This window comes from Anser brachyrhynchus (assembly GCF_964034855.1).
Source record: "Anser brachyrhynchus genome assembly, chromosome: 14".
Taxonomy (NCBI): domain Eukaryota; kingdom Metazoa; phylum Chordata; class Aves; order Anseriformes; family Anatidae; genus Anser; species Anser brachyrhynchus.
This window is the reverse complement of record NC_137709.1, coordinates 4,254,003-4,266,320: the sequence shown is the minus strand read 5'-3', so window position 1 is coordinate 4,266,320 and position 12,318 is coordinate 4,254,003. Positions and strand designations below refer to the sequence as shown.

General features: G+C 37.4%; 2 long non-coding RNA genes across 2 annotated transcripts in view; one reads left to right on the top strand and one right to left on the bottom strand.

The window, feature by feature from the left end:
• The window catches only part of LOC308177555, an 87,645-nt gene that overhangs the window by 10,293 nt on the left and 65,034 nt on the right, over positions 1-12,318 (bottom strand). Inside the window, exon 2 of the long non-coding RNA XR_013939253.1 lies at positions 8,579-8,668. This is a non-coding gene — a long non-coding RNA (uncharacterized lncRNA). The remainder of the gene's footprint in view (positions 1-8,578; positions 8,669-12,318) is intronic.
• On the top strand, positions 4,987-8,662 carry LOC308177557. Its single transcript, XR_013939255.1, has 3 exons — positions 4,987-5,809; positions 6,236-8,488; positions 8,569-8,662. It is a non-coding gene; the product is annotated as an uncharacterized lncRNA (long non-coding RNA).

The window sequence follows — 12,318 nt, the reverse complement described above, 5'->3', positions numbered from 1 at the left end:
TCCCACATTCTGTCTTGAACTGGAGTATCAGGGGCTGGGGAAGGAAAGAGACAGGAAGGACTCTGGCTTAATAAATATAAGATGAATATAAATAAGTGTTGTCTAGCACTAAGATCTAATAGACTGTGCAGTGAACTCCCAAAGGAGACATTGCTTGAGACTCTTAAGAACAGGATGATTAAGGCATTGGTGAATATACCCAGGAGAGCTATCCTGCAGTGGCAGAGAAATGGGTTAGAAGACAAAACAGGCAATTTCTAGCAACTTCAAGGTGTGGAATTCCATCCTCAGCAGCCATTCGGAAAACTCCAGAGAGGCAAGGTTATTTCCTATGTACATAAAATAATCATGTATGGGAAACAGAAACTCCTGTATTCAACATATAAATGCACGCAGATGTGTGATCTTAATACAGAATATAAATAAACAGTGACAGAGATGCTTAAAATATATACACAGTAGCCGACAAGGTATTGCCCTCAATGTATCTGAATGCAAAATGGGATATGGCTGCTCTGTATTGTGTTGCTTTTTATTTATTTTTTTCTGCATCCTTCAAGGATTGAACAATTTTTGTAATTTATTTACTTTTAGCATTAAATGATGCCAAGGTTGAATTTACATCTGATCCTTAATCCAAATGGACTTTTGTAACAATTAAGATTTGTGTTTAAAATAAAATCTTTCAATATTGTGACATTCAAAAGGCAACCAAAGGTTTTCACTGATTATAAGTAGAGAGGAAATAATGTATTATTCAAGCTCCAGAGCTTGTTTAATGCAAGATCAATTTTGTTAAGTGTTGCTTAGCAATGGATTATGAGTGCAGATCCTGAATATTAATGCAGGATGGGTATGGCAGCAATTCCTGTGAAAGTACACTTTAAAAAGGAAAGCATTTTCCTGGGGAACCACTGACAAATGAATACCTGCAGAGTCCCATAAACAGAGACCTCACACCTTCTGGACCTCTTGCATCATTTATTGAATATTAAGCCACATAGCAGGAACTTTTTAGATCATCTTTGTTGTTTGCCAGGTGTGTTCCCAAAACGCTGACAGTCTGCTCGTGATCCCTGAGGCAGGCAGCAAAATTTTGCAGTGGCACAGTATCACATCAAAGCAAGAGGATCAAATTTTGGTCTCCCATTAGGAAGACGTGAGAGTTTCATAATAATTTGTATCCACAAACCAACATATCAAGATGTTTATGTTCATTGTTTATATAAGATTTTATGTCCTTGTAGACAATGGTGATGTACTTCTCCCTCATAATTAGATCAAAGACCTTCTTGGCATTTGGGCATTTGTGTTGTTATAAAAGAAGGGACCCATCACAGAAGAGCCTACAAGCGGGAGAGGCTATGCTCTGAGAATGATGGACTACTGGAGAGAAGTAGAGGTGCAGCAGCCACAGAGCCATGGAAGATTTGCACCTGAAATCGAAGTGCCAGGGTGGAATTGCTGTGATTGAGATTCCTTTCACAAACTGGATCTGCTGTCATGCATTTGAAAAGTCTTCTCTGACAACACTTTAAAAAAGCACTAACAATGCTGCTTTGTTCTAAATATAGACACCTCTATATTGATGGTTGCAGTACAGTTTGTAACGTAGATTGCAACTTTAACTACAGCTTTGGCAAACCGTAAAGATGGCAGAATATCATTTTGACCTTTTAAATGAGATACGTTCTCTGCTGTTATAATAATTGGCTACTTGAATTTCTTGTTTTTTCTCCACATGAAATAAAAACAACAAATATTTTTTATATTATGCTATTGTTAAAATCTCCTCCCTATTTGTTCTAAGCCCTGATTTGATTAACTAACATTTCTTTTGTCAGTTCACATACTTGATCATATAGGAGGAAGCGCATTAAGACTGTTCTGCAAGCTATCAGATGTGTCATAGTTTTCCTAGCATCTGTCTACATGACTCTTTTGGGATTTTGATCCTATTTTTCTAAGTCTATCTCTGCTAATGACATTAATTTATAAGAATGTACTTTTTTGACTCTCTGATTATTGTCCATTTTTCGTGAGCAGGTTCTGCCTAATAAAATAATAGCTTTTCAAGTATTTCTTCCTAATTCTCTACTTTCCATGCAACTTAGGGCATCCTACTCATGTGTTTTTCTCCCCTCAGACTCGGTTTTATTTCCTACATCTCATTTTCTTCAAATGTAGTTTTAAATGAAGTACTGATTTGCTTTTCTGTATCTGGGGAACTGAGAAGAAAAATATATGTAGATGTAGATGTGATTGTTGATCCTCATGCTGCTTTCAAGTAACAATTAGGCTGTAAACTTTTCAGGACAAGGGCAGCCTCACAGTCTACATCTGTTAGAGCAATGGGATCCGGTATCTGAATGCTATCTTCAGCCATAACATTAAAAATAATTACTAGCATTTATATTATAACATCAACCAGGGATTTCACAGTTCATACATAAAATATGAGACTCTTCTTGCCAGAGCCTTAATAGCAGGAGTTAGTTCAGCGAAGTGCTTAAACATAGATATGACCTTGTGAGTAAACCTATGGGGAACTTACAAAATTCTCTGGGTTTTCATTAAAGCTCTTTCTCCTTAACTTGGCAAGGTGTTTTAGAATCCAAGAAAAGAAACATGGCTGTAAAACAAATTCAGGAGACCTAGCCATCTTTGTAGTAACTTTGTTCCTCAGCAGGAAGGAGAATAACTTACCTTTAAATTCTGGAAAGTTTTTACTAAGGTTAAATATCAGACAAGCGTGATACAGTATGTTAACCCAATCATTAGTGATTTGCTTCTTCCAAATTCTGCTGCTGAGCTAAAATGTTAAGTAATTCACACTCAGAAATTCAATAAAGAGTTGGTCACACAGCTTCAGAGAAGCCCGATTACTTGAGATCAAGAAAGTCTGACTACTCAGGTATCAGATAAGGAGGAAAAATATGCCCGGCTGGTTTTTTTATTGTATTTTCTTGATTGGTAAGCTCTAAATAGCATTTACGCTCTCTTCCACTCTCACACAATTACATATGGGGCTTTTCTTGTTTTGTTTCCAGAAAGGTGCTTTCATTCCCTGCTAATTTAGACATTTATCTTCCATTAGACTTCTTGCTTAGTTTCATTTTCCTTATGTCTCATACCATAGGAAAGAAGTTGAATACTGTGTCAGCCTCTAATACCTGGATGATAATTTTGCTAAGGAACTGGCTATCATGAGTATGTTCAGGGCCATCTGCTGAATGAGTTAGACATGTTCAGTGATGTCCAAGTCTTGCAAAGGTAACGCCTGAAGAATTATTTTTTATGAAAAGCTTTTCTGGCTCAGAAAACATTGTCCACATAACCACTGTTGTCTGCAATAGCAGAAGCCCAAGTTTTATGCTTTTGAGTTCCCTCTGTTACACATAAGAAAGGGTTTTCATAATGCAGACTGTCTCATGACTTTCTTCACCACAGTGTCACTGCGTTCACTGTGCACTTGCTGCACACAGCTGTACATTCTTCCAGCAACCAGCAGACACCTTCCATATCCATCCAGCTACACACGCACTCCCCACATAGACACTCACTGAATGGCAAAGCTTTTCTGTGAAATGACCGCCTACCTAAAACACAGTTCCTGTCTTCAAAATTCAGGTCTGCTCTACAATTAACATTTGCCACCTCCTGTCTTCAGTCCCAGCAAGAATTGCTGTGATGTAGCTATGTACGATAAATTTAATAACCCTGGGTCAAACCGGATGCTGAATGTGATTATGGGCATGGCTCCTCATTTACAAAAAAAATCAGGCAGGCCTAGTTCTGGAATTCATATTTACAATGTGCAATACTTATTCATGAAAGCAGCCTCTCTGAAGTCACTATCTGTACTCTTTTAGTGAATTTTGCTAAGTGAATAAGGATATGAAAAGCAGTTTTTAAAATGATGTAATTTTTCTCCAAGAAGAAAAAGTTTCCTTAAAGGTGTACAGGTATCTGAGACAGATAATGAAATACATAAATAAATAAAAAATCAGTCTCTGAAACTCCTAAATGCTACGACCTTTAATTACATGTGTCAAATTAAGACTGTCATACTGAACTTGCACATAATCAGACTAGATTGCAGAATCTAGCCCATTATTCAGTCTACAATCTACAACAACTGTGTATAGAACTTCATCCCAATATATAGGATGCATATATTTCATTGCATCCACTGACCAGAGAGAATGGGAACACAGCTTTCACTTCATTACAGAGAGATGACAGCCTAAGTATTCCCTCATCACGCTCCTGTGTTTTGATCACATTTCTGTTTTTACCGTAACCTGTTGCCTATAACAAATTTAGGAACTGCCTTAACACATTGGCAGTTCGAATATTCTTTATTTGTGTGGGAGGCAAACAAAATTCTTTTTCCTTTCATGGATTTTTCTATGAATTGTGTTCAAAGAAAAAAAAAAGATTTACATTTGTATGTATTTATTTTTTTATCAGGGCTGTAAGTTTTTTGTAGTTGTCATCTCTAACCCTAAAAACAGTGTTCTAGTTTAACTAAAGAATTATAGTGTCACCTATATGGCTGTACAAAATGTCCATCCGTTAGCATGTAAGGTCTGTGTTTAACATCTTTCTGTTATATTTGTCCCTTTTTGTCTTCTCTGATGGAGAATCACACACGTTTTCTGTTAGTCAGTTGTTTTTAACTTTCCTGTAGTTCATATCCTTCTAAGTGTCAGCACACACTTGTATACCTCAGAAGTAGTAACTGAAACATTCTATTTTGCATAGAAATTGAGAAAGCTTTTGACTTTTTTTCTGGAGAAGTTAGTTCCAAATCTCTGACTGACTACTGAGAAAAAGCATCTAATTAGCACATAAATCACATAAAATATAGTGGTGCACTTGTCTTATGTCAGAGCAGGCATTTAGAGCCAACCTTTTATTCAATCATGTCCAAATCCACAGTGGTCCTTTAACATTAAGGAAAAGATATTAAGTAATCTTTTATCAAGCCATCATGTCTTCATCAAGGCTTGAAGAGAAGGCACCAAGCTAAATCCCACTGACAATGGTTAGTGGAAAGGCTTCTGCTAAATCAGATCCACTGCTGTGTGAATACAGATTTGGTAGCTTACAGCTATATCTTGCAGTAATGAAGGCTAATTCAGGAAAGAACTGTCCTGTACCACAAGAACGCTTTTTCTATTAAAGCATAAGCTTTAGAAGACTCTCATTACCCCTGTGCTGCTGAAGCAATAGGTACTAACAACAAGGCTGGATGCTTTCAGTGAGGAAAGAAAAAAAAAAAAAAAAAAGAAAAAAAAGCCTCCTTCCTTGAAATGAACAAGCCATCCATTATACTATTACTCCAGGCTGGATCATCAGCTAGTATAAGACACCAGACATAATTAAAATCAACAGCGGTATGCTGATTTACATCTGCTAAGGATCTAATCCTCTGCTTCAAGCATCCAAATCCCAGGTGGAACTAGGAGGTAATTTAGATAAGAACCACCAACTTCACTAAGAGCTGACATAACTGATTTCTGAGGAAAGATATGTAGAGCTTTCCTAAAGGATGTCTCACAGCATATCAGGGCACAGGGTGATAGCAAGGCTCTATTGCTTATAAGGATTTGTTTCCTTAGAAAGGAAGAGTATCAAGAGGGGAAAAAAACAGATGAAACAGTGATAGGCAAAAACTCAGAAGGGTAAAATTAAAAGGAAAAGGACTAAATATTTTCAGTAGCTACAGTAATTTAACATAGAATAGTTTTGCTAAGAATGATGATAAAGATATGTGGCTATGACACCATGAAACTAGATGCAGGTACATTAAACTTTAGTGGGATTTTTCTGCCTTCTTTTTATCATATGGGAGCTCCATATGATGTTATTTTACTTACGTTGTATTCTTATCCAAAGCACTAACATTACATGTTAATAGGCTTGAAAAGGCATTTATCTGGTGTTGCTTGGATTGTTTTTGAGGCAAACCCTGTTATTAAGCTATGAGGCCCCAGAGGGGACATAGATGCAAGTATTGCCTAATGCCCATTAATCTCTTTTGGTATGAGCTGCTTCATTGTCATTGCTAAAAAAGGCAAATTCCTGAAAGGTGAGCAGGGCATATTATTGTACAAAATGAAAGAATGTAAGCCCACTGACAAGATTCTTCCACCGGACATCCAAAATGCTGTATTTGTTAGAAACATGAGCAAAAACATAATGATTTGTTTTCTGCTGGATGCTGCAGGTGCTGAGGAAATGGAAGGAAAAGTCGAACATCTGTTTGTGCTCCTTCGACAGCATTGTACCTTTCAGAGCCAGAAAAGAAAGAGAGAATGTGTGAAATCTCACCTCAAGTCCTCAATTCCCTGTTGCTTCTCCTTAGAAAGACATCTGGATTAGAGTGATAAAGAATACAATACAAAGTCCCAGAAGAATTGTAAATAAGCAAGTGAAATGGGAATATCTGAAAGGCTCTGGCAATTTCATTTTAATGATGGCAAGCATGGAGTTAAACAGAAAAGACTAATTATAAAGAGAGATGGACAAAAGAAGGGAAAATTTTTAAATTGAGATTTTGCTGGAAGTGGTGAGATAAAAGCAAGACAAGCACCTGGCTATATAAATAAAGTAGTTACTTGAAATAGAATGCCTGAGTGTTTTATTAAAATTGGGCTTTTAATATAAAAGCAGGGTCTTATTTAGTACATATTCCTCCTAAAGACTTAAAGCATCCTCTGTCCACGTAGGCTGCATTCCAAGGTTATCAGAAGAACTGTTGCAATGGGCTGAACTCAATTTAGCACATGCTTTTTGTGTGGCGAGTGGATGTGAAAGGGATTCAGCAACACAAATCTGTCTGTGTTCCGAATGTAAAATGAACTTTTGTTAAAGATCTTGTGAACCTCAACTACAGCTGCACAATACTGATACAGACAGGCAAGAGAGGATGACCTCTTTGTGTTTATTTGAACTTTGTATTCATCTTTTAATCACAAGGAATAGTACCTACAGTGATATACCAAACAGGAAGACATAAGGAACTAACCCCCTATATATTTAATTATATTAATATTGTGTTTTACATAAAATTTACCAGTATAATACCTTTTAACATAAGAAAATACTGTATGCCCAGGAGATTTTTAATCATGATTATGATCAAGAAAACTTCAAATTGCAGACAGAAGGTTAGAAAGGCCAGGCATTATAACAAAAAATTCACTGTTAGGATCCACAGAAATATATGTCATTTCTCTGTTAAGGAAAAGAAATCCGATCCCACCGTCATTTGAAAACATGGCATAACACAGGAATAAATCATGAATAAGACAGTTTGCAAAAAGGCCTATCATATGCCTGCCCTAAGTATTCGTGCCCTCAGTATCTGCATGTTTCTCTGACAGGAGATAAGACTGTTCTCCTGGCCCTGTTAGCATTTGTGCAGATTGTTCAAGAACCAATTTCTAAAGGGGATGATTAGGGAAATCATAGAATCACCATAATAAAACAGCTTCTAATGATATCCTTGCTCCAGTTCAAATCTCTTCCCCACAGGGAAGTTCTGAGACCCATCAAAAATGGCACTATTTCAACCAAGTAGGACTTCTCTACAGGAGAGACAGGGCAGGATATTTTATATGGGTCCAATGCACTAGATATGACCTACCAAGCAGTCCAGGATTTAAAATGTGTTCTTATATTTATACATTCTGTGATTAAGAAAACAAAGACGTGTTTGATATTATCTAGAAATATATATATACATATATACATACTTTAAAGTAGAAATTGAATTTTTAAAATATTCATTTCAACCGTTCATATTTAAGGTTTATATTTCCTGGCATTTTCATGACTGTTTGTCCACCTACTCCCCTTCCCCCTGCCCCTCCTCTTCCCCCAGGAACTCTCAGAACATATATCATGTTTTTTTTTTTTTTTGCCAGAAAGTGGGAAGGGAAAGATGGACATGGTTTACCTAATAAGACAACAAAAGACAGTATCCGATGCTTTTAGCTCATCCCACAGTTGTGGTTATTATTTACTTAGTTCAGTAGGGTCTGGAGCTTATTGACATTATGGTCTCCTGTTCACTTCAGGCACACGTTCTAATCAACTCTTGTTACGGTCAAATAAGTGGCTGGAGGCAGTTCCCCTGAAAATTCATTGTTTTTAGATCCATTTCTATATAATCAGAGCTCCTGCGTCAGCACTCACAAGAAGACTGTTACAGCAGCTAAGTTGTTATGAAGCAGGGATATTGCTTCCTAATCAAATCTCACAAATTCAGAATTACCCCAGTGGCCAAGAGTGCCTGGGTAGGAAACCAAGAGTACAGCAGAGCTTGCTTAGCTTGTGTCTTCATCCCCAGTGCTGATCTTTTCTTGAACCTGGCTCTTAATCTGGGACTATCAGGTTATTTTCTCCAGCCTTTGCCTTGAATTGCGCACAACATTTATGAGATGTCCCATAAGGAATGAGCCCAGAAGAGTACAACGTAACACACTGTCTGGAGTCAACAAGGTTCAATGTTACAATCTACAAGCTAAGACTTGTATATACTGCATTAAACTACAGCAAGACCCACCTCTTCTCCTTTCTCCAGAGCACAGTGGAGAGATTCGTTCCCCTGTAGGCTTTCTGGTTTGATCTTTGCAGTGCTTTCCTGTGCCAAGTCCTATAAAACACAGTAAGGATTTGCTGCAGAGTTTGTGGCAAATTGTGCACATAAGTCACCCATCAGGTTGTAAATATTTTTGTTAGCTATGTGGAGAATAACATGTAATTACAATGTAGTCACATTCGTGATCAGTAAAATAGAGTTCTATGTAATAGACGTATTATGTTGTGATAATCTGTCACACTTTTGAGCATGCACCCATATCTGAGTTAGCATGCCTGAAGGTATTTTCTGTAAGACAGGTACATCTCAGTGTTTAGAACAATAAAAAGGCTCTTAAATTCGGTACTTGTGCCTTTTTATGCATGAAATTGTTCTGAGCTTCTTTTTCTTATATACATATAAGAAAGAGAGAGAGCACATTCACTAGAATGTTAAGTACCGCATTCACTAAAGTTAACTTAGGGAAATCAAAACTAGACAGCACTGGGGAAAAAAATTCAAATTCTGAGAATTTAAAATCAAAAGCAGATCCCTGTATTAGGATTCTGCTGGAAGAATTCAATGTGTGAGAACAGAACAAAGAAACCCCTGCCTGAGAAAACAAGTGGCACAAAAGAATAGGAGTATTTCATAAGATAATTCTGTCACCCAGGAGCAGACTGTTACTAGAATCAAAAGGGTTCACTGCATATATTAAGGCACAGTCTAGATACTAACACACAAATGTCCACATTAAGCAGAAACTAAAGGGCATGAGATAATGAAGTGAAGGTGGGCAGGTGAATCCCTAAGAAGCAGGAAAGAAACAGCAATCAACCGCAGCAAAAGCGCAACAGCGGAGTGAGGGGTGGGTGGAAGACTGGCCTTTACCCTGAATCCCAACAAAAGAGAGAGAACATAAATGAGAGGAAATAAACCTTCCAGGTGCCCTGCAGGGATGTCATTGATTCAAAGCACCATTTGGTTTTCACATAACTCAGCGCACAAGTAAGCAAGATGGCTTAAATGAAAAGGTAATGTGGTTACTAGGAAGGAGCATCAGGGAAAAAGTCGGTGGTTTTTACATTCCCTTTGTATTTATTTCTGTCAGAAGGGAACCCAAGTCATTTTCTTGGCATCTCAGGGTGACCTAACAAGTTATTTTTCAAGCTGTTTTCCCTTCCTGTATCACAACTCTTCCTCCATTCTGTATTATTCAGGGTTTCCGTCGTGTTTAGAGGTTGTCATTTGAATAGAGTTTCTAAGCAGCACATGGATTGCCACACTGGGGCAGGTTACTTTCAGCACCCTTGTGCACAGCTGTGAGACTCAGTGGATGCATTTATCCACTTTATATATGCCTCAGTATGGTGGCACAGCTGGCAGTATTTTCCTATTTAGGTGGCAGCAAAGGTACTTTGAGATACGAGCCACAGCACCACGTTGGGAATTGCCCCATTGCCTGCTTGAAAAGTGGAAGTCTTTCTTGTCTCGACTTTGGAGCAAAGAAAAGAACTATAAAGTCTCAGTGGTGCAAGCAACCCAGTTGTTTTCTCAGAAATGTACGAATCTTTATTAGGAAAACAAACATTTCAAACAATGCAGCCAGGTAATAGGCTCAGGCTATTTGGCAAGTTATAGACATTCTTGGAGAATCAGAATCTTTCAAAAGTATGAGAAGTTTTGCTTTGTTAGGACTGGTGGTGCGCACATGTTGCAAAGCATCAAAAAGAAAGAGATCTGGCATGGTTTCTTAGAGCTGAATTATTTACATGAAAGGCTTGTGAAATTAGATCCTTACTCCATAATCAAAAGGCTCTTTACAGTGATATAAAACAAAATGCTTTCACAGAGTGCATAAGTCATTCCTGTATTTTTATCTTTGTACCCCATCTCCTTTAATCTCATAGCATGATGTGGACGTCAGGTGAGTCCACAAGCCTTTCAGCTTTCAGGGAGAAAAAAAAAAAAAACACACCAAGAAAACCATCTATGATGATGTTTATGTCAGAAATAGAAACTCTTGTAAAATTATTCCCTTCCTTTGACCATTTTCTTTGTTTCACAATGATTTCAGCTCCATTTCTAAATAGTGGTATAACTTGGTACAGAAATATAATCTATACCTTTGTTAGTTGAACTAACAAGGTTAGTTTACTATCTTTTATTCCTTAGCATACCTCCCAAAAGCATAGGGTAGACTAGATGTACAGCTGAATGCCGCTGATCATCATTAGATCAGCGTCATTTAGAGTATCATTTGACATCCATTCAAATCTCTTATAGAAAGGTAGCAAACGATACAAAATACCAATCTGGAGTATTTGGTTTTGAGCGAATTAACAGAGGAACAGAAATCAGAGAAAAGTTCTAATTAGCAAAATGACAGGCCATAATTCGTTCCTTAAGAAATGACCCAGATTTAGAGGACTTTGGATCACCTTGGTTTGCATTTTACTGTATTTTCCTCCTCCTCACTCACCTTTGTAGGCTTCCCTCTTCTTTTGCATTATTCACAGTACTGCATAGTTCTCAAGGAAGCTGAAAGTGAGCGTATTCTAACAGTAAACTAGAAGAGGGATTTTAACCATCAAAAACCACTTGACCTTCTGAAATGAAATCACTTCAGCTGGAGTACTGAAAGTCCAGAACACACCAGTTTTCAAGGCATAGCTTATGATAGCTCTACATAGCCTGCACACAGAAGTAGAGATATAGTATTCCAGAAAGAACATTTCTGGGTTCTCAGAGTCTGCATTTTAACGAATCTGTGTTGTGCACTGTCCAAACATTTATTGTGTGGCTAGTCAGAATTAACACAGGTTTTCAATTTTTGTTGTTAATGTAGTTTAAAAAGTGATGGAGTTTTTTTGAATCTTGGAAGCTGTCAGGAAAACCCTTTACACTTGGTCAAACAAAGCATTTCAGGCAGATTTAGATAAGATGCAGGGTATTCAGATTTTTTTTATTTTTTATTTTTTAACTTTAGTTTACACCACACGATGTACTTTATGGGCTTCTCATAGGCCCCTGGAGCTCCCCAGCTGCCTGCTTAGGGAAGAGTCTTTTGCACTGGTTTGTATTAAGTTTTTGTATTCCTCACTGAATATGATGTGACAATAGTAGTGGAAGCAGGGGCCTATAGGCCTATATTGTTGTAAGTCCTGCTTCATACTCTTTATATTCTGAACTCTGCAAGCAGAGCAATTCTGAATGCTACAGCACAGACAGGGTGATCACATCCTAAACACTTCAGAAGCTTGTAACCATGATGCCAGAGGCTGTCAAGCGTATTTTTGACAGAAGTGTCAGATCTACTTTCTCTCCTCAATTACAATAAAAAGTAATAGATGCACTGAGGGATATCCAGAGATTTAATTCAAATTCTGATGTTTACTTGAGACATCTCACTGCATTAATCATCTCACTTTGTTAGCTAACTTTGCCTAGTACCATTAAATAATAGCATTTTCTGTTCATCCATGGAATTGATGCCATTTGTTACTTATTTGACTACGAAGAACCATGTAATGAGTCTCCAGAGATATTTTATGAGAAGGGTATAGGTGAACTTAATTTTAGCAAGGTGATTTATATTGAACTATTTACCTTTGTTAATTTGGGGTAAATAAAGAAAAGAAACATGAGTTTGGACTTAGAAAACAGATTAAGAAAGCAAAGAACTAAATCTGCTTTTGCACCTGAAACATTTCTTCCCTTTATGC